General features: G+C 36.7%; 1 protein-coding gene across 1 annotated transcript in view; it reads left to right on the top strand.

Annotated features, from left to right (window-relative positions):
* DPYD (dihydropyrimidine dehydrogenase) overlaps positions 1-21,436 on the top strand; it is a 335,518-nt gene that overhangs the window by 132,739 nt on the left and 181,343 nt on the right. The window lies entirely within an intron of this gene.

Raw genomic sequence — 21,436 nt, 5'->3', positions numbered from 1 at the left:
CATGTAGGTAAGGGTTTGAATCCATGATTTGAGTTCCATGTGTTTTGCATAGAACAAGCCCAGATCACTAGTCAAGGCAGGTTTCCTGGGACACACTTAAAATCACATGGAAAATCTGTGGTTGAACATATTGGAGCTATTTCTCATGTTTTAGTTAAAGAATAGTAGAGCCTCGTTGCATAACAAATGCAGTGTCTACAAAAGATTTTATACAAGGACAAAAAAAAAATATTCCTAATTTTTGAGATGATTTTTCGCTATTTAAAAAAAAGTTCATAAAGTGATTAATGTATCTAAAAATGTTTTAGGAGGATTTGGTTTATGGTGCCTCTTGAAGCTTCTGCCACTGTAGAATCTATATGTATATATTATTGGCATTTTTAAATTTTAAAACAGATTCAGGACTTAGTGCTTCAAATGTGCATGAAAATGAGTGACTAAATGTAAGGATCTCTCCTGAAGTTAGGAGTTATTCACAAATTAAGTAGTATTCACAGATGTTGAAATACATTTTGCAGTCATTTTAGTAGCTGTATTACATCCCAGGAGTATGCGAAAGTCCTGTACTCAAGCCACTGTTATTTTGAAAAGACACTGATTTGGGGTCCTTCAGCTGTCATTGTTTCCCAGAGCAGTGAAACCTCAATAATAAACTACCACGTGCAAGAATTATAAACTAATGCTGCAAGATAAAGTTCATTATGCCATTGTGTGCTTTTAAAATCCTGTGCTATTTTTGCTCGTGTTCTTCAGCTGGGATGGAAGTGTATCTATAATAGTATGACTAATTATCTTTACATGCATTTATCACTAAATAAACTTCACACAAGACAGTAAGATTGTTTACTTAAGCAGTATAATACTGGGAATGGAAGAGAGCTCTAGAACATAGGATTACATTGCCAGAATGGCACTATTTATTAAGCTATGATAACGCTAATGTTCCTTTTTGATGTATAGCATGTGTGACTTCAGCTGAACTTGTAGAGAGCCTTAAGGATGTTTCATTGAACATTTAGTATGGCAGCAAGCCAGAATACATTTAGCCTAAACCCAGATGACAGGTTGGTAATGAGGTAGTGATTGATGACCACTGCTTCCATATGAAAACCTGCTTGATATGCTGGGGGGGAAATGCATTGCTAGCTCTTTTTATTTCATTCCCTCTGTATTAGTTATTCTTACTATAGAGGAGTAACATTGGCTGCTGGATATTCAATCCTGGTTTCATTTTTGGATGAGAATTGAGTACTCAGCTGAGATTGTAAAAGCACAGCCCGATGACTACATTTGTATGTATTTCAAATCCTAATTTCAATGGATTTTTATTGTCAAAAATAACTGCAATTATATCACTTATGAAGCAGCCTATAATATTACCTGCCTCTGTAATTTTACAAGTCTTTATGATTCACTTTCTGTGCCATCTTAATGGCATTGCTTTCCCTTCTGATATGAAGAGAGAAACTTGGCCCAAAGGCTGTAACACATGGGTCAGTCAAATAAGCATAAACAAAAGACTGCTGATTATTTTGCCTAGTCCTGTTGAATGCTTCCATGTGAAGACGCATGGAAGCTGATTCAGATCAGGGGCAGACTGTGGTTCTGTGCACTGAGAAGGGTATTTAAGTCATGTCCTTCAGCCAGATCCCAGCCTGATGTTTGGATGAGCAGTAAGAGTTAAGAGTAGGCAGCAGAGGCTTGTAGGGGTTATAGCCATAGCTGTACCCAGTCAGACAGAGTGGGTATTACATGTCCCCAAAGCTGGAGGATAACTAATGGGATCACATTAAGGCCTGGTTGGAAATCACCCAGGGATGCAGGAAAGGGCACCAGGGCAGCATAAATATCTAATGTCAAAAGAGACTCATTATTAGTGTTTTCCCAGGCAGAAGTGACTTCTGGTTGGGAAAGGGGTGAGGAAGCTTCTCACCCTAACCAGAGTGACATTGCACTTCCTCAGAGCAAAAATATGAGCAACAAAAATTTGGATCAGTGGTAGAATCAAAAGCCAGAGTAAGAAGGTTGTGAAGCAAGGCTGGGACAGTTTCCATTCTTCTTCTGCTTCTTCCAGAGATGTAAGGGAAGTTTTTGTGCCCTCTGGGGGTGAAGTGACTGACTTTTCAGTAAGGAACAAATGCAATATTAGCATGGCAGATTTGTGGGGTGAACATGCATTGGAACCAAATGAGGGACTGGGTCCAGGAGCATGCAAAGTAAGAGCTAAGTAATCAGTAATGCATCTTGGTGAAAGAGAGGGTTCTTGTGGAATTGCAGTAGTCTGAAGACGCAAAGGATGGGGATAGTTGATCCTGTTGTCAGGTGCTGGGGGAGAGAATGGCCACAGCGCAGGGCTGGATTCATATATGCAGAGCAGGAGTTCATCTCTATGTGCACAAATGGAAAATTATTATGATAGAAGTCATCATCTGGTCCATCTAGGTCATTTAACTTACACAAAATTAAGATTGTTTTTTTTACTAAGCCATACCCCTCTGATGTTTTAATTCTTATTGCAGCTTTCGCTTTTACACTTGCAATCTTTTTTTACAAACCTCTGTTTATTGCATAGTAAGCTCTTTGATGAACACTGGTCTTCTTTTTCTGGTTTGAGGGTACCCACATCCCACATGTTCAGTACCAGAAATTAATACCTTTTAACTTAGATATGTCATTCATTTGAACTTTCCATTCACTTGGTACTTCCATTCCTTAAATTCCTGTGTGTGGCTGTAGCATCCCCATGCAGGCGTCCTATGAGCTGAAGAATTTGTCAATTCAAATTTGAGTTAAAAAACTGCTTTCTTTTGATTGTTGTGAGTGATTCTGTCAAATGTCCACACCTATAAACTGTCCTTAATTGAGACAACCACATTTTGTTGTTCACTGACCAGTTACAAGATGGAGCAGGTCCATTGATTTTTACCCTCTTCCTCGAAAGACCTTAGTTTTAACCAGTAGTGGCAAGTGGGGACATAGTCTTTTGGTAGAGATTAATGGCCATATGGTGTTGTTGCTTATACACTGGAAAGCTTAGTTATTTACTGTAAAATCTGACTCAAAATTCTATACGCAAATCAGAAACTCCTACTTGGTTTGTTTCCATAACAACACACAAAACAACATCAATCACTTATAGTAGAGCTCCACACTCCATAATTAGGGATGCAGTTTTAAGAAGTGTGGGAGGAGTTCTGTAAAGTGTTTTTATGTTAAGAACAACATTAAGCCTTGTTCTCACAAAAGCTTGTGCACAAACTTCACTTAACAGAATGTAATTAATTCCACTGGCATTTATGGCTATGTCTCCACAGCTCTGATGCAGTGTCTGGAGTGACTACGCATGCCCTGCTCTGTGGTGTCTGAATGACTGAAGTATGAGCAAGGTTTCTTTGAAGGCAAACGCTCCTTCTGTATGGGGAGCAAATGTAGGGTTTACTCCAACAGACAGTGTCAGCTGACCACTTTACCTACCAGGCATGGTTTTCAGTATGAGAGTAAATGCTTGCAGTACAACAACCTGTAATATTGGAGAAAATTGATATCAAGAAAAAACTGCTTAAAGCACTTTATGTAGAAAAAAATTATAAAATTTGCTGCGTATCTTTTAAATATAGAATTTAAGCCAATGGGACATCTACCATATATTGTATTTTTCATTAATATCAGGAGTATTTATATCTGGTCTGGTGGTGAATACTCTTCACGCTGTCTTCACTATTGCAGTCAGGGACAGATACTGCCATATAAAGTAGTGTTACAACATCGTAACTCCTTCAGCGAGGCAGTCCCACAGCCCCACTGATACCTTACAGTAATCTACAGATTGGAACAATTTGAAATAATCAAATGCAAATTATTACTTTTTCACTCTACTTACCACTTGGCTAAAAAATGGGGAGGGGTGTGCATATTTGGATTTTTTTGTGGTTTTTGTTAGTATTTGGGGGCTTTTGTTGTTTTTTTGGTTTTTTTTAATGTACATTATCTGTATTTTAAAGAACCAACAAAACATGCTTTAAATTCTCCTGGCATTTTTGAAGCAATAACTAAGTTGTAAGAAAACATTTTCTCCAAAGCATCTTGTATCTGATAAATCCCTGGGCCCTTAGACAACCTGTATTTGAGTCTTGTTGCTTTCAGCTGCTCCAGAGACAACACATGGTGTGTGCCTGGGAAGGAAAGGCTGAAGGGGAAAACCCTGAACAAAATGAGGGAACAGTTAAAAAAAATAGTAGATAAATGGGTGAGAAGACAATAGTAGAGAAATGGGAGACAAGAATTTTGTTATGAATGGAACTGAAAAAAATTAAGGAAATAAAAAGAAAGAAAAGGTAGATAGAATACATAAACTGGGGAAAAAAAGACAAATTGGGGAAATAAAAGTAGAAATACATGAGGTTATTCATAAATATTATAAAAATAGGAAGGATTAAAATAAAACAGAAGCTCATATAGTTGTACTGGCCACATTTTCAGTAGTTTTCTTCCTTTGATAACCTAGATGTCAGCTTTCTCTTTAAAGAAAAAGAACAGCTGAATGGAGTACATGTTTTACTGAGTTTTGATCCTTTCTGTCCTTCATAAAATATTTATTGTCATGTATACCAAATAAGTAAGATCTAAAAGTTAAAAAAAGTATTTACATGAAAACGTCTCCTGACTGGTCAGCTGTAGCAAATTAAAATATGGGGAAATGGATATATTTGGATTTTTACACTAGTTTTGATTATGTTTCTTATTCATCTCAAAGAATAAGCATATTGTTATGTCAGTGAATATATTATAGGATTTTTTTAAAAAAGCATAATTAAATCTAGCTGAGGTTGCTAGGTGACAGGTAAGAGAAGCTATATAATTAGACATGTCCAAAAAAAGTCAAATAGTGAGAAGTAGTAATCCTGAAGGAAGGTTGCCATTGTCTGTGCTGACACCAAATGACCATCTCATTCAAATGTACACTTCATTAAAGAGTCACCTCCTGCTTGGCTTCTGCAGCTGAGCTCTTACTACTCTGTGTGGAGTCGGTGGAAACAGGGAGACTTTTAATTAAGTGTGAATTTTGATTTGCTCTCTGAATATCCCTTTGACAGCATATTATTCCTTGGTTTTTTTTTTATTATTAGCAATCACATGTTTTTTCCCAAAGACAAAGGTAGTAGCTGCCCACTGATAAGTGTGAGTCTTTCTACCTGTGTCAAGCCTGTGCAGGCTACTGGCAAAATAGCTATGATGTGACACAGTCTGTAGATGTAATCCATCTGTTTAAAGCAAGGCAGGGAAAATAGTTGCAAAAATAAATGTTTTACAATAATAGATGTTGGGGGCTCGATTCTTGTCTCTAGTAATTGAAGAGCTTTCCCAGTCCACAAGGCCTTTCTAAGACCATAGACAGTGGCCTTTCAAGGACATTGCTGCCTTCTCTCATCACCTTGGATGATTCCTGTGTGGGGCACGGGTGGTCGGGGTGCCTCCAGCGCTCCAATTGCAAACAGGATAAGTGTTCAGAAGGTGCTTGCACTAGCATGGTCGGAGGCAGGAAGTGGTCTGCATGCTCCCTACCATCATAACCTTGCTTCTATTGTATGGTCCTCAGCAAATCACTTAAATTTCTTTGCACATCTGTAAAATGCAGGGTAAATATTGTTCTCTTATCTGGGTCCTGGATATTTTGAGGATTGACGGGTTTGTGTAGCACCTTGCAAATAGAAAGTGCTACAAACAGTAAGTGCTATTTGTTACTCTTGGTATCAAAATAACTCATGCAGCCAAGCGTAGAGTATGGCTTGCTGTCTGCCTACCTGATTTGCATTCTTGCATGAAGTGAAAATAGAAAGGTGTTGCTATAATATCAATACCTACATTTTATAAATTTTATGGCTCTGCCATATGGTCAGAAATTCAGCATTACATCTGCTATACGTTTAATTACAAGGCTTCAGAAATTTTAAGTATTGTGTTTTCTTCCTTTCATCTTCAGTATTACAACGGCATTCCATTTATGGCATCTTTCTCACGGCATCATTTGCTGAATGTTTAGTTCTGTTAATTTCTTCCCAGGTATTTAGTTGGATGTCTGATTTTCTATTTATTAATAAGTGCTCCCCCATTCTGTAAAATTTATGCAGTTACGAATTTTGGGTTCAGCCAAGTTCTAAACTATCTGTGTAAATGATTGAAGGAATAAATAAGTAAATAATGAAGTGTTCTCCCCTATGGTTCCTCAATAATAATATCTTTTTATATTACAAAGACTGCATTTAAAAACTGTTTCACTTCTTGCCCCTTCAACGTTTTTTATTCAAATATTCTAAAGTGTAGCTTAATTCATTATTTCTTTCCTGAGCTACCAGTCTCTGAAAATGGCTTTTTTCTTTTAAATTGGTGATAGAAATGAGCATGGGGAAAAAAAAAAAAAAAAAAAAAAAAAAAAAAAAAAAAAAAAAAAAAAAAAGATTGTCTGATATATAAATGTGTATCTGCTCAGCATATGATTTCAGGCTCAAGAGTTATTGTAATCATAATCCCTCCCTCCAAAAATTGGAGAGCATGAGGTTTTGGAAAGATGTGTACTTAAAGGTGTGGAGCTGTATCTGTGCATATGCTTGGTGACACGATTGTCAGTGCAGGGTTAATAAGCTTTCATCCCACCACATGCTATACCTTCGACATGCAAATTTGATTTTGCATTTGAATGCATAAGTGAATATTTGTTTTCTATTTATATGTATACTATAATCAGAAATAAAGAATGCAGAATCAGAGGTAGACTTTGTTTTAGCAGATGATTCTGTTTATGTGAGTCCCTCTCTTCTCACACAACTGTTGTTGTTGCTAAGTTTAATTAAAGTCATTCTGTGTCTCATTTTATATGTAGAGGAAAACTAATTTATAATTTAAAATACTTGTGTAAAAGGCTTGGTTCCATATAACTGATTGGTTTATGCTGTATTTCTGAAAGGTAATTTTATCAATAGGGCAGTGGATATACAAATCAAGTTTTTCCATCTATGTGGTAGAATTTTTGTATGGACTTTCAGGAAGCTCCAGCATTGATCAGTATCAGTTGTAACCTGTTATAAAATAACATGAGAGATAGAATTACTGTTATTACATGTTGCAAACATCCACAACTGTAGATAGTGATATTTGAGGAGTTGTTTTTAAATACTAACAACTGAAATTATCTTATCCAGCACTCTGATTTTACAAGATTGTGGAGTCATTTTGTTGAATAAGGCAAGCCCAATTCCATCATTTACTCAGAAAGGGACTGTGAGTAGCAAGATGTGCTTTCTGCAAAAAAGTGTACGTGGTAGTAATTAGAAGGATGGAAGGAGGTTTTGGAGGGAAGACATTTCAGAAATTAGCTCTTGACCCTTGTGTGAAATCTGTGTTTTCCAGTTTTCCATGTCTGAGCTTTGTTTCTTTGTAGCGTGGGTGGAGAAGGAGTCTGATTACACTGCCACTGGCTCAGAGAGCTCTGTAACTGACAGAAATACACAAACTGTTGAATTTCTCTGTTCTATGAGTGTCTGGTACCGATGCCCTGTTAGGGAATACTTTTCTTTTACCTAACTGTTGTAGTGGATTTTTTAAATCCCAGATGAAAAACTCAGAAATCTTTCCATGGCTTAGGACCTCAACCAGGGCATATTTCATAGAATCGTAAAATAATTGGAAGGGACCTTTGGCAGTTGTCTAGTAGCCCCCTAGCTCAAAGCAGGGTCAGCTGGAGCAGGTTGCCTAGGACCATATCCAGTTTTGAACATCTCTGAATACATAAGAATGCTGGCTCTGAGAGTCTCCTGGCACTCCTGAGGTTCTTTTCCTCTGCATCAGTAATGTACAGACGTACAGATCTTTCGGCAGACAAGGGATGGGTCCTGAAGGTACTTAGGCCCAAATCAATCAGAGTATTTAGGTGCACACCTAGAAAGGGGTTTGTTTGAAGTACTTGTACTCAGTTTGGTCTGTATCACCTGTAACTGTGTTACAGTTAATGTCATATTTCTGCAGGGAAACCTTTTTCAAATCTTGATTTTATTGTGAGTGCTTTCACGAAAGTATCTGACTTTACCCAACTTGCTTACGAATCCTTGCTAGGATTTTCTTCTGGCGCTTGGATAGTCACTGAAGACTTCCAATTATGTTTCTAGATGGCTTTCTGTGTTCAGGAATTTTTGCACTAATGTGAAAGTAAACAAGTTCATTATCTTTTGATCTTCTGCGTATTTTCATTTCAACTCTAAAGAACATGTTATCTGTGGTTGTATTTTATAATTATGTATAATTGTGTAATTATATATATTATTTTAATACTGCCAGAAGCTTTAAAAAAAAGTTTGCTTTTTAAAATTTAGTTTTACTCTTATAATATTACACTGATGAGTTTTTGTGCTTTGCATGGACAATATTTCTGGTAAGGCAGATGTAGATAGAATGTAGCAATATTTTAGCACAAAGAAATTGGAAATAATGTCTGCTTTCCCTATTTATTGATTTACCCAGGAAAGTTCAATAGCTAATTGAGGGTTTCCAAACTGTCAAGATATTCAGTGACAAGTTGATGTTGACATAATTGAAGTTGAATGTATTAATTTTGTCTTAGTGATCTAGAAATCAATGCATTTTAATACTGATGTTGTTCTGGGCTGGACCCAAAATACAGCAAAGGGCCTAATGCTGTGAACAACTAAACTTCTTCTTTAATTGTTCAGCTCTCAGCCACTTCAGATAGTGGCAAGCATATCAAGTAGTTAATTCTAAATATGGACAGAGTTCAGAAGGTCTCTTGATAGTGTGCAGAGATTAATTTGTGTAAAAAAGAATTGGAATATTTAAAATCAGCTTACTCTGTGCTTATATGTTGGCATTACAGCATATTCTCAAAGCCTTTGACAGTTTTGAACAAAAGTTACCTTTTAGTTCAAAACACAACAGTAAATCCATATAATTCCATAGGTCCCCAAATAGTCTTTGTTTCAATGAGCCTGTTTTTGTGACTCTGACAGAAATCTATTTTCAGTTTTCTTCTGATGGATTAATAGAAAAGCTGCATTTACTAGAACTGCCAAATTCTACATTTGACAAGAAATTTAATCTGTTTTAAAAAGGAAGAACAGCAGAAGCTACATCTTAGATTTATGCTTGTGCCATTGGATTTAGGACTTGTAAACAATTTCAAGAGCTGATTTTACATACAAGAGAAACATGTAAGCAAATTCAAACTGCTGTTTAGGATTCATAGAGGAACAAAATGCATCCTCCATCTCTGACATAATTTGTCTTGAGATTTATGAAATAATTTTTCATCGGATTATAATATTTAAAGTAATTAAAGATACAATTTTCTATTTAATAAACAATGTGTTTTGTGACTTCATTAAAGATGCTGCCTTTCTTAATTGTAATGGTCCAAAAGGTTGTCAGTGAACTGTACATTAACTGCAGAGATAATAATGATTTTATATGCTAATAATTTTTAAATTAATAACTCATAGTTTTTTCAGCCACACGGGGAAAATAATTTACATTCTTAAAGCTTACTTTGGTATTAACCACTTTACTTGGGGAGAGTGGATATCCTTGTATAAAATGTTCATTTGTTTTACATTAGCACTAATGCAAGCGTGTAGGACCCACTGGTGTGAAAGGATTAAAAGCAGCAGCATTAGACAAGCATGAACATTTCAGAGATAAATCCTTGTTAGAGGGGCCTATTGGGACTGTGTAACTTGATTTTCTATTTATTGATCTTGTTTTCGTTACCATTTGAAACTCTGTTCAGAGAGAATCTTCCTATTGTAGTACTGCAAATACAAAATGTGCACCAAGCAGACATTAAGGATTATGCTCACTCCCAGGTAGATTTGTGTGCCTTGGTTGACTTTAGCATGTGTTGGATGCCTTTTTAGAGGAAATATATTCCCCCTTGACAGTATTTGCACCATCACTGCAGGTAATTTGAGAAGTCTAGTTTTAACTTTCTGACATCTCTTTCTCATAGACATTTCTTCATGGACTGAAAAGGGACATACAGTCTTACCTCACTGATGTTTTATCACAATTTTTTTTTTTTTTGCTTAAAATAAGTATAAATTTCCCATTTTGAATGTTTTTCTTTCCCACCAAGAGAAAAAAAGTTTAAGAGGAGGAAGCTTCTATGCATCCCTGTGCAGGTGTCTGCACCTACAAGCCAAGTACCTGACCCACGATTTCAGTGACTGTGTTTCTCTCCATATTCCTGACTGCTGGTTATCGAGGAAGCTTTTGGAGATGTGCACCATCATTTCTCTGTCTGTTTTCTAGATAGTGGCCTTACAGCATCTGAGGTTCAACTGCCCTGTATTTTTGACCCAAAGTCTCAGATGTAGTACCCTGTCATCAGTATGGGAAATGCCCAAGGAAAATGCAGGCACTTGATGAAAACAGTATAATTCCCTAAGAAAGACTGTCTGTCTTTAAGTAATATTTTATATGAAATGCTGTTCTTGAGAAGGTAATTCAGATTTGGTTGCTAGATTAAAGAAACTTTAGCCAATCAATGAGTTCTTTCTGTCATTTACCCTTAGAACAGGATTTGGTCAAAGCATGAACTTGCTTAGCTATTTCCAGTATGGAAAAGTATGAAGGGGTAGCTATGCAGTAGCTGTAATGTTTCTGAGCTGATCTCCCTGTGTAGGAGAGTATCTGTTTAACAGGATAGTTACATGAATATGTAAATATTGCTTGTTACAGCTGCTTTTAAAAGGAAAGGCACATAAATATGTGCTTAATGATTAGGACATTTATGTGTAGGGGGTAAATGACCTGAGTGAGAATGCTCATTGACCCTCCAGCATGTTACAAGAGTGTCATATTTGTTGCAGAGTATTCTGTACTGACAGTGTGTGACAATCTGAGAAGATAAAGCCTTCGATGACACATACCTTATTATTCACCTACAATTATAAAACTCTATGTGCTTTTTTTCAAAATTCATAGTGAAGACTGGAGCATAATCATGTTGAAAGTCTCTCTTCAGTATGTTGCTTTAAAGAAATGAGTAAGAAAATCTTCTCAAATGTTTTGATAGATGATTCATGGCACTGGAGCTGCTGATGAGGAGCCGATATAGCCAAGTCTATAAATATGCAGTTACGAGAACTCTGGAAACATGAATTCTGGTAGTGTGACAGATTCAAAAAGCACTTTTTCTACTGGAGTAGGTTTCTAAAGTTGCTCTCTTCCTGTTCTACATTCAGATGCTGTTGTCTAATTAGGCTAATTGGCTGGCAAATTTGCCAGCTTTTAAATAAAATTAGTTTGGAGGTGAAAGAACAAATACCATCAGAAAGTTGATTTATTCTTTCTTTCCATAATAGTTGTTTCTTTTTAACTGAGCAGAGCTAGGATTTATTATTTCTAGGGAATTTCTGTTGAATTTACTGTATGTGGCACATTTCCAGAAGAAATGAATATTTGCAGCCTGTTACTAAACCTTTAAGCGAAGTAGTCATAGTGGAGAGACTGACTTCCACCTTACTGGGCAGTAATGGATAATGCTCTAGCAAATAACAGTTACCTGATGTTATTTCAACAAATTCAGCTTGCCTTAAGTCAGTACACGTGCATTTTCTTGTGCTTCTCATTGCTTCTGAAGATCCAAAATACACTGAGGGTAATGAGAATGAATGCTAGCTTAGGTGTGTTCTTTCCTTGAACTGCTGGTTGTATTAAATCCACAGCTCCTGTGCAGACCTACAAATCTATAACATCCGTTTCAGATGAATTTGGAAACAAGGGGCTGTGTTCTTTTATTTTTGGTGCCGAGATTAGAATTGATCACAGCAGGCACAAGGGAGCAGGTTTGAGTATCACAGCTCAATGTGGTTAACTGGGATAGTGCATGGCTCCTGTACTCCTTAACTGTGCACATCCACGTTACGAATGTTATTGATTGCAAGGGTCAGGGGAGGCTGCAGGGAGGTTATGTTGCATGATGCTATTTGGTAATTTTTAAGGGACAAGAGCTATGAACTCTCATAGCATCTGGGACAGGTACAGTTTAAACCTGACAAATGGAGATTTATGTTTGTGTGAGCTGGCAAAGCCCTTCAGGTAGAAATAATAAATGGAAATTTTATAGGATGGCTTTTTCTATCATCGGTCAAATACTGTGCTGTAGAAAAAGGTGGAAAAAAGATTTAATAATTACCTGATAATCAGAATGCACTGATGATAGGTTTTCAGTTGTAGATCTATGCTGCAGAATAAGGAATAATGTTTAGAAGTCTTTTCTTGAGACATCATTTTAAAATACATGTAGAGACGGTTTACCTGAAATGATTAAAAAAATCACAGTGTAGATGAATGATACAGTAATAATTACTGAATATGTTTTATAGTATCTTTTTGTTCTTTCATATGGACAAAACCACAAATATGCTAAGATTTAAGATGAGAAAATATAATACATTACCAAAGAACTGGGAAAAAATATTTGTTTCCTAGTTTAAAATTTCACATAGAGTGCTAATTGCTCATTAGCCTTTGGAAGACCTTGCTGAATTACACTGATGACTTCTACATATGAAAATAAAAAAAGAGATGAATCCTTGTATTGTTTTAAAAATAGGAATGACCAGAAAGTCCTGTATTTTGCAAATACTACTTGGCATGTGGGATTTTCTTCCTGAAGGAGTAAATTGTTACAAATATTTCATATAGATCCAGTTACACAGGGTGCAAAGCTGTGATTGACTCAGCCTATTGTTTCATAGTCACTATATTAAAACAGAATGGGAGCTATAGAAGTAGTGTGCAGCAGAGGGTAGTTGTGGGTTTAAGACTACTGACTGTAGTTAAATATTTCTATGGTTCTTTACTGCTCTCTTCCATCAAATTTAGGAAACAATATTATAAAAATCTGTGTTTAGAATTGCAACACAGATACCATGTATTGGCCATTATATTCCTAATATATCAAAAACTCAGGTTGATTTTAGGTATTGTAAGTTGATGTTGTCTCAGTATACCATATTGCAACTTCCTTGCTGTACAGTGCCTGAGGTCTTTGTGACAAAGGTGTTATTCCAGAATGTTAATGCCTTAATTACTCCTCATATATTTCTACAGGATGAATTTGCTGCCTTTGATGAGTTTTATTCAGCTGTTGCTTTGCGATAATGTAGAGGCTTAGTATTTATTTTTCTTCATGATGCCAACTAAGTATTTGTGTTTTTTCTTTGTGAATATTTATCATCAGTTTTGCTTCAATTTTATCCATTCCCTGTGTATTTTTGTAAGTAGCCTCTATTGATCCAGCTATTCAAGATTTTTTTCCTGTGTTTTGAAATGAAAAATTAAATGAAGAGATCTTTTCTATGCTAACATTTGATTTTCCCTTTATAAATTTTCATTTGCTCAGATTATTTCAGTATACCATCATGACAGCTTATGAACAGGGCATATTAGACAGTTAAATTATAATGAGCCTGCGTGGGGAAAGATATTGTTTCTGTTGCAAACAGGTATGGCAGTATTTTCTGCTTTCTTTTCAGGAGTCTGTTACTCCCAGTCTCACAATCTGGTTTATTTTGCTTTCACTTGCACATACTTGGATTTTCTATATTGGATAAAAATCACTTTACTGTGACATGGTTTCTGAGATGATAGATTTTATTTTTTTTTTTTTTTTTTTGTCCTGCAAGTCCCTGTGGAGGTGATCTTACTTTGGCTCAGCACTGTTTAGTGATCACAAGTAAGCACTAGGACCAGTTTCTGTTCCTCTAGAGTGGTGCAGCGTGTCACACTGGCAAATAGTATCTAGCTGGTGTCTGGAGGAAACACAGCCTCCCCATCTTTCCTTTGGCAGGTTACTGCTAGGAACAAACTTGTGGAAGGAAGAGGGAAAGGTACTGACAACTTTAGCATGTCAGATCTGAAACTTCAGCCTTCCTAGTTCAAGAATGCTCCTGAAAAATAGCAGCTCAAGTCTGTGGCGGGAAGTGACCAAATTCCAGTCAGGACTAAAATCCAGTTTAGCTCTGTTGTAAGCAGGCTGGAGCAAGCTCTGCTCTTGGGTGGAATGATACATTCTTGTGGTAGAGATGGATTGGGCTCAGACTGCTAAATGCATTTTCGCTGGTGACCTTATCAAATTTGTCGCCAGTATAATAAATGTTGCCAAGATGACTTAAGAAAGGTTTGCAGCAATATTCCACTTTATTTTTTACAGCAGATGTTTCTTCAGTTACTCTGTATTACAATTTACAGAACTCTTATTTTCAACAAATAAAGATTCATAGCAAACTGTTTCAGTGCTTTAAGTCCTGCAATAAACAACACCAGGCAGAACAGAACCAGAGGGAAGGTAAGCAGACGTCTGCATTCATCCTTCTCTGTGATAAGGTTTGCTTCATAGTGATGTTCACATTTCAGCAAGTTCATTGACCAGGGCTACAAGCTAACTTCCTAACATCCTCAACTTGTTTACTTCAAATATGGAGAGCATTAAGTATCAGTTTCCAAACAAAGAAAGGCTAAAATTACCATCTGTGTCTTAATTTAGAAATCTATATGTTTGTACAACCTAGTATCACTTCTTCTAGTGTGTCCTTTAAAGAATTATGTTGTAAAAACACTTAGTGATACTGTATGCTTTAGTACTGAGGTATGCATTTAAAAAGTACTTTTAGAGGATAAGAGCTCAAAATGTTGAGTTCAAAGTCTTCCATAGGGCTTAAATAAATAGCCAGATATTGAGATTTGAAAAATCATTACATCATTTCTCCAGATCTTTGCTTTATCATCTTGGAACACTGATATTTTTCATTAAAATAAAGTATTTTAGTCACACTTGGGTGTTGCCCCATTAAAATTCAAGGCACAGGTCCCATAAGATGACCATAATAAAATTTAAAACAGCAATTAAGACTCGAGATAGGCTCTAGAGGGTACACTAAAGCCTTGAGTAAGGCTGGACTGATTACAATAAAACCAAATGAGGGGTGGAGTCTGTATCTAGTGGGGCTAATGAGTTATGATTCATCCTTGGACACTTTGGCTGACATTAGATGTCAGCCTGATCCAGTCATGGGATCACTAAATATGGTGAGGGCAGACCACAAGGCTGCAGTGTTTTGTGTTCCATGCTCAGGCGGACAACACTGATTATGTTGCTGTAGTCCTAATTTCCATCACTCACAGGGATTGATTCTGAGCTCTGCCTGTCATTCCCATATGCACTTTCTGATGTTTAGCTCATGTGAATTTTGGCTACTTCTGGGCTTGGACAGTTGGTACTCAAAGAGAAATTGAATTATAGGAACAAATTTAGTTCTAGATAATCTGACTCCCTCATTCCTATTTCATTACCATTTGTAAGAGTTCAGATACTTGTCTCTGTGTCTAATTTAGCAACAAAGTGAGGTGTGAGACCTACAGACTGCATTGCTTCCAGGTTCAACTACTTATTCAGATGTTTTTAAAAGCCATGGTATGGATATAGCTGTTCAATTTAGAATGCCCTGCAGCAATTATGTATGGCTCATGCTGGTGGATGTGAAGGATGTTTTCACATATACTGTACACACTGTTCATTCTAACTTGAGGGTAAGAGAAGGCTAGCCCTAGTGTAGTTCTTTTACTTTTTTCCTTTTCCTTTTAATTTTCTATTAACGAGACCTTTAGCCATCGTTAGGGAATAACTCCTAAAAAACCTTGCAAGTATACCTCTTCCAAAGAAAATAAATCATTAATAAAAACTACAGACAAGGAGAAGTTATATTACAAAATTAATCTACCAGGCTTACAGAGAAAACAAATTTGAAGGAGCCACCTGCTGTGGAGATGAGGCAGTAATCTCAACAGCAGGAAATAAAGGGAGAGAGGGAGAAAATGCAAAAGCATAGACATTAAAAAAGTAATTAAAACACTTATCTCCATCGACATACATATCAAGAAAAAAAAAAATCAACCACCTAGAAAACATATTCTATTGAACGTCACAACAGGAAGTAACAAAGCTGTCCCCATAAAAAACAATCTCCAGCAAAATGAGAGGGATTCTTTACAAATACGAGCCTCAAAAGTATTTATTGAAGTGCTAATCACTAATGGACTGACCTTGAGAAAAGCTGAACACTTGCAGAGTATTTGCAACTTTTCTGAAAGGCTAGATGCCCAGTATCAAACCTTTTAAAAAGCAGAGAAATTACTCTCTAGATACCAGTGGTCGTCTGTTCCATGCATGTCATAGCATGAGTTGTAGTGGTGTGTTTAGTATAACCAGCTCTGAGGCACAGCATTTGGATCATGCATTATCAATATCGTTCATTCCTAAATTGTGCAGTATTGATCCGTGGACAGCAGTGTTAGCAGAATGTCGCTTCTTTTAAACAAATAGGTAGAGCCTATCCCACTGCATGCAAGAGTTTCTATCATATCTAGGTAAAACTGTAAATTTGACAGTTTTGAAAATCTACAGTTTCAGTGTTATCATTCAAGAGGATAACATATTTAAAACTCATGGTCCAATTTATACGTATCATGGATTGTGTGACATCAAATAAAACCACTGTAAATATATAGATTTTGATCTCCAGTTCCCCAGCCCACAAAAAAGACTTGTTCAAGAAGATCAGAGCACTCAGAAATATTAAAGTAGTGCTTTCGTGCTTGGATTTTACAGTGTGCCATGTACCTTTGTAGTCACAGTCTAACCATATGGTACCTGTAGCTGCAAGGCTCTGGACAAGCGTAAAATGTCATCAGATGTGCTGTATCTGAAATATTTTTGTATGGGCACACAAGGAACAGGTTAGAACACTCAGTGTATAAAAGGCAGGGACATGGGACAAAATGCTGCTCTTCTGTTAGTTCAAAAGGACCCTTTCAGAAGACAAGTGGTGGATATAAAATTTACCTTCAGAGGGAAATTTACTTAGCTCTGTATCTACTTCAGTGAATCCTTTTTAGAAAATTAAAACAAAATATATAAACAAATTTTGTTAACAAAAATAATTTATGGAAAATGTCACTTCCTCTATAAAATTCACATCAATCTCTGGCATTCAGCCTTCCATGACTCCTTTCCCCCTGACACATGAAGGGGCACAGCCTTCTGGCCAGAGGTGCAGAACTGCTGCTGCAGAAACTGTGCTGCCCCCTTGCCAGACTGCGCTCAGTCAGGTTTCCTGTGCTGAGTAACAGGCTGGGGCTTAGCTTGTCTGGGCTCGGCCTCTCAGATATTATTTCAGAAGATCTGCATTGCCACCATAGCAGATATGCAGAAAATCAATCCCGTGTTTCTTCTCTCCAGTTTTGTATGGCATTCATGGTTTTTTCTCCTCATTTTCAGTAGTATCTGACAGTTAATTGCTTGCCACCCAATCCTAGGATTTCCTGTAATGGAGGCTGGGAAGGACAGAAGAAGAGTTTTCCTTGTACTTGTGGTTTTAAAAAATCTGGTTTAACTTTGAAACAGAAGCATGGAGATGGTAAAAAGGTGGAAAGATGTCCTTGCCCTCCAACTTTCTAGCTCCAGATGTGTAAGGCAAGAGAAGATTAAAAAAATAATCCATGAACCGGTGAATGGAGTTTGATGTTTGGCTTCCTTTTTAAAAAAAAAAATTAGAAAAAGGAATGTCAGTCAGTCAATCACATTTTGTTTCTTTCTGGTTGAATTTGGATAAATTTACAAATGCGATGTCATTTCAAAGCAAATTTCAAAGATTCAATATAAAAAAAGTACAAAGTAAGTGTCTTCACTTTTAAAAAGTAGCTCTTGGTATTTTCAAACACAGATTGAGTTCACCACCATAATTTAATATTATCACAATTAATAATGAAGGCAACAAACCTTTTCAGTGTCTGATATGAGGAAAACAAGAGAAAAAAAAATGCTCTGGTTAGTTTTTCCCTGTAGGCTCCTGTATATTTATCCTTCACCTTCAGCTTCTCTTTTTTCTTTTTTTTCTTTCTTTTTTTGGTCTGGAGGTGTGTTTTTAGACAGCTGCCAGTGAAAGCTACATTTGACCCTTATCAAGGATGAGAGCTTATTTTGTGTGTCAGTTATTAAGATCAGTTGAGAGATTTACTTGAAACTGCAAATTTGCCCACCCATGTCAGATTTAAGTAATCCAAACAGTAAATTCAGAAGCATAGCTGTTGCTGAGGAGAGGGGGTTTGATCAAAATAGGAGATAGATATGCAGTGCCTGTACTTGCTTTAGTTTCCCTTCCCAGATCAGGCTCATTTTTACAGTATTAGCAGACTTAGCTGATTGATGTCTTGACATTCTTGGATTTATTTGGTGCAGCAGCTCAATGGACTTGGTGCTCTGCTCTGCAAGCCAATCCCTTACAGTGTCTGTGCATCACTCTGCTACATTTCCTTGTACATCTGACATATTTACTCTAATAATTTAGCAATTCATATCTCAGCTGGACTTGGGAATTGTATCTAAATTTTCTTTAAAAGGAAACAATCGACTTGAGACTGTGCATGAAGAAAATTGATATGCATCAGTATTGTGAGAACAGAAAGTACAAGACCATAATAGGAGGCAGATGAGCTTTTTGCTAATACATATGTGCACATATATATTTATATGTATATATAAAGGATATAAAAATAGGACGTTAAAGTCCCTGTTTTCCAAAGCCACGATTATAGTGGTTATGGACTTTGGAAAGTATGTGGTGTGTAATACATGGGAGAGACTTTGGTGCTGAGGAATTGCACACTGGAGAAGGAGTTGTGGGGTTCAAATGAAGGAACAAAGGAGAGTGTTAGTGCCTGCTGAGAGATAGCTGAAGCATCTGGAGGTTGAAGGCAGAGCACAGCAAACCAGAGGGTCAGGAATCAAGATGAATTGCTTTCTGTGCTGCACCTGACCCAGATTGGGACTGTCTAGGTTAGATTTTGCAAAGCTGAACTAGATCTGTCATGCAAGCTGTTATTTTCACAATGTTTCTACTTTCTCTATTCTTAGTAAATGCAGTTTTCCACAGCCCATGAGGCTTCATTGCGTGGTTTAGATATCATTTGCTTCAGAAGCTTATTCCCTGGCATCAGCAAGCAGAGGAGCTGAGGCTTCAGGAAGCCCGGGGCTGTGGCTGCAGAAGATGAGGAGCTCAGCATAGCCCTCTGCTTGTATAAGGGTGTGCAGAGGCCATCCAAACACCACCAGGGGAGCTGCCTTTCTCAGCTGCCTCCTCTTGCTTGCCCTTCAGAAGTGATGTTCTTCAGTGCAGGAGGAGAAAATAATTGTTATCACTAGATTTTGATATGGATTATTTAAAGATGGGACATGTGGGATAGTGATAGATTGTTTCAGAACATAAAATACTAAATAATAAATAAATAAATCTTTTTAGATGGCTTGCAAGTGGATTTGGAGAGCAGAGAACTGACTTCCTTGGCTTCAGCCTAAAAGCTAGGGAAAAGACCTCGTATTTTCCCAAAGATTTTTTCTTGGGTGGCTCTTGGCTGTTTTGTACTAGTGTGTGAGTTCCCTTTTTCTAAAGGATCTCTCTGATTCATCTTCAAAGAGTATTTCTCTTGGTTCATTATTTTGACCTAAATTGTGTCCTTCGTAGGTGACTGGGTTTTTTTAAAATTTTATTTCTTCTCTGTCTGCAACTATTTCCTCAAAACTGCATTTTTCCTCTACAGCTATTTCTTTTTTGTTAAATATTCTCTCTCCCAAGAGGCTGTTGGCTATTTATCAATATTTGATCTCTCTGTAAAGCACACTTCTGCGGGGTGGATGTTTGTTATGAAATGGTTTCTCTAAAGTGAATCTTACCTGTTCTTGATCTCTTTCTCTGTCTGCCTCAGTCTGCCTCTTCCTTACCTTGCCTAGTGGCTTGAAGAAGTAATAAATCTATTTTAATAAAAGTAAATGCAGTCATTACAAAAGCAAATACTGAACAGTGAAAGGAGGTGTATCAGAATCCAGTACAATACAACTTCCAGCAGGTGCTTAGCAAAGAGCTTCAATCTGTGCTAAGTGTTTCTAAGTATAAAAGAAGAAATCCCCTGCATTTCCTTCAAATGTAAATATCACAAAACTGTTTTTGAGGGAGTTTTCAGCAAAATGAAATCAGTAAAATAAATAGCAGATAATGCCATGTATATTGACTACCTTTTTGGCAGTTGTTTGGTCATATCAGCCAGATACTGAACCCAATGCATTCTTAATCCAACTCCTTTGATTTCAGTGATACCAAGCTAGTGATGAACCTAGACAAAGAACATTGCAACACTTCTTTATTATACTCTTTATTCAGCCTGTGGGAGCTAAAGTACCGATGCTGTTAGAGACCAAATAGTTTTCATTAGGAGATGATAAAAGCAGCAAAAAATCAGTGGGAAAAATATTTTGAGGGTTTCTCTTCGGGTTTGAATGGAAATACATATTAGGTGGAAAGGAAATTATCTTTAATGCAGGCTGCACATCCCACTAATGACAGGAGTGTTTCTCCCAAGAGTAAAGTGATGCTTCTGACTTGGTTTATGGATATCTCCATAGAAATGGTTGCATTACTCTGTCCTCTGCCTGCAGGCAGTCACTGAGAGCTTTTTCTGAGGTACTCTTCTTTCCATAGATGATTTTGCAATATATACATAGAGGAAAATCTATGCCCTTTTAAAAATAGTTTCTTTAATGCATTTTACATATTGTACTTTCAATAGTACTAAGTATTTCTGGCAGCCTCTTAAGATATCCATTATTCATTATTCATTAGCTGAAATTCCAGTCTTCCCAGAAAGTACAGCATTCAAAGGTCTTGAAGTTCAGAACGTGCTAGTATTTTTTAACTTTATTTTTCTCACTATCCAACTATAGATCAGTGTTGGTTTCAAAGTCAGGTGTTCAGCAACTGAGTCATGAGTTTTCTTTATAAATAGAGATAAAATTTCAGGATTTTTTATTTGCTTTTTGGCTTGTAAGCATTTTGAATTCACTGAGAATACATTTAGTTTTGCTTCACTGAAACTAATAAATCTAAAAATGTATTTTAGTTTTCTAGTATTACAGTAGCTTCATTCAGAGCTTTAGAGGTTTGAAAAACTTCTTTCATATAGGTAGTATATGTACCTATATGTACCTATGTACATATGTAAAAGTACTGTGTTTTCTCATTATGTAGTTCTGGCCATATGCTGTAATGAGAAAGATTTTTGCTTAGTTAATAAAAAAAGATCTCGAACCTTCCTTATTTGGAAAAGTGCTCTTCAACATGCAATTCTGTATTATTGTTGTTGCTAAAATTGTGTTACTGGGTTTTTCCAGACCAGTATGTCTCAAAGAGGAGTAATATTAGCCTGCTACCACCCATGCCTGAGAATGAAGGGAACACAGATTGCTTTGTATGCTCCAGTTCTTCTTTCTTGCTCTGAGGATTCTTCAGTGCTAGTGTGTTTTCTCAGAAAAATTGTTGAC

The sequence above is a fragment of the Sylvia atricapilla genome, chromosome 9, assembly GCF_009819655.1.
Source record: "Sylvia atricapilla isolate bSylAtr1 chromosome 9, bSylAtr1.pri, whole genome shotgun sequence".
In the NCBI taxonomy this organism is placed as follows: Eukaryota; Metazoa; Chordata; class Aves; order Passeriformes; family Sylviidae; genus Sylvia; species Sylvia atricapilla.
The sequence above is the reverse complement of the archived record's forward strand: the minus strand, read 5'-3'. Positions and strand labels throughout refer to the sequence as shown.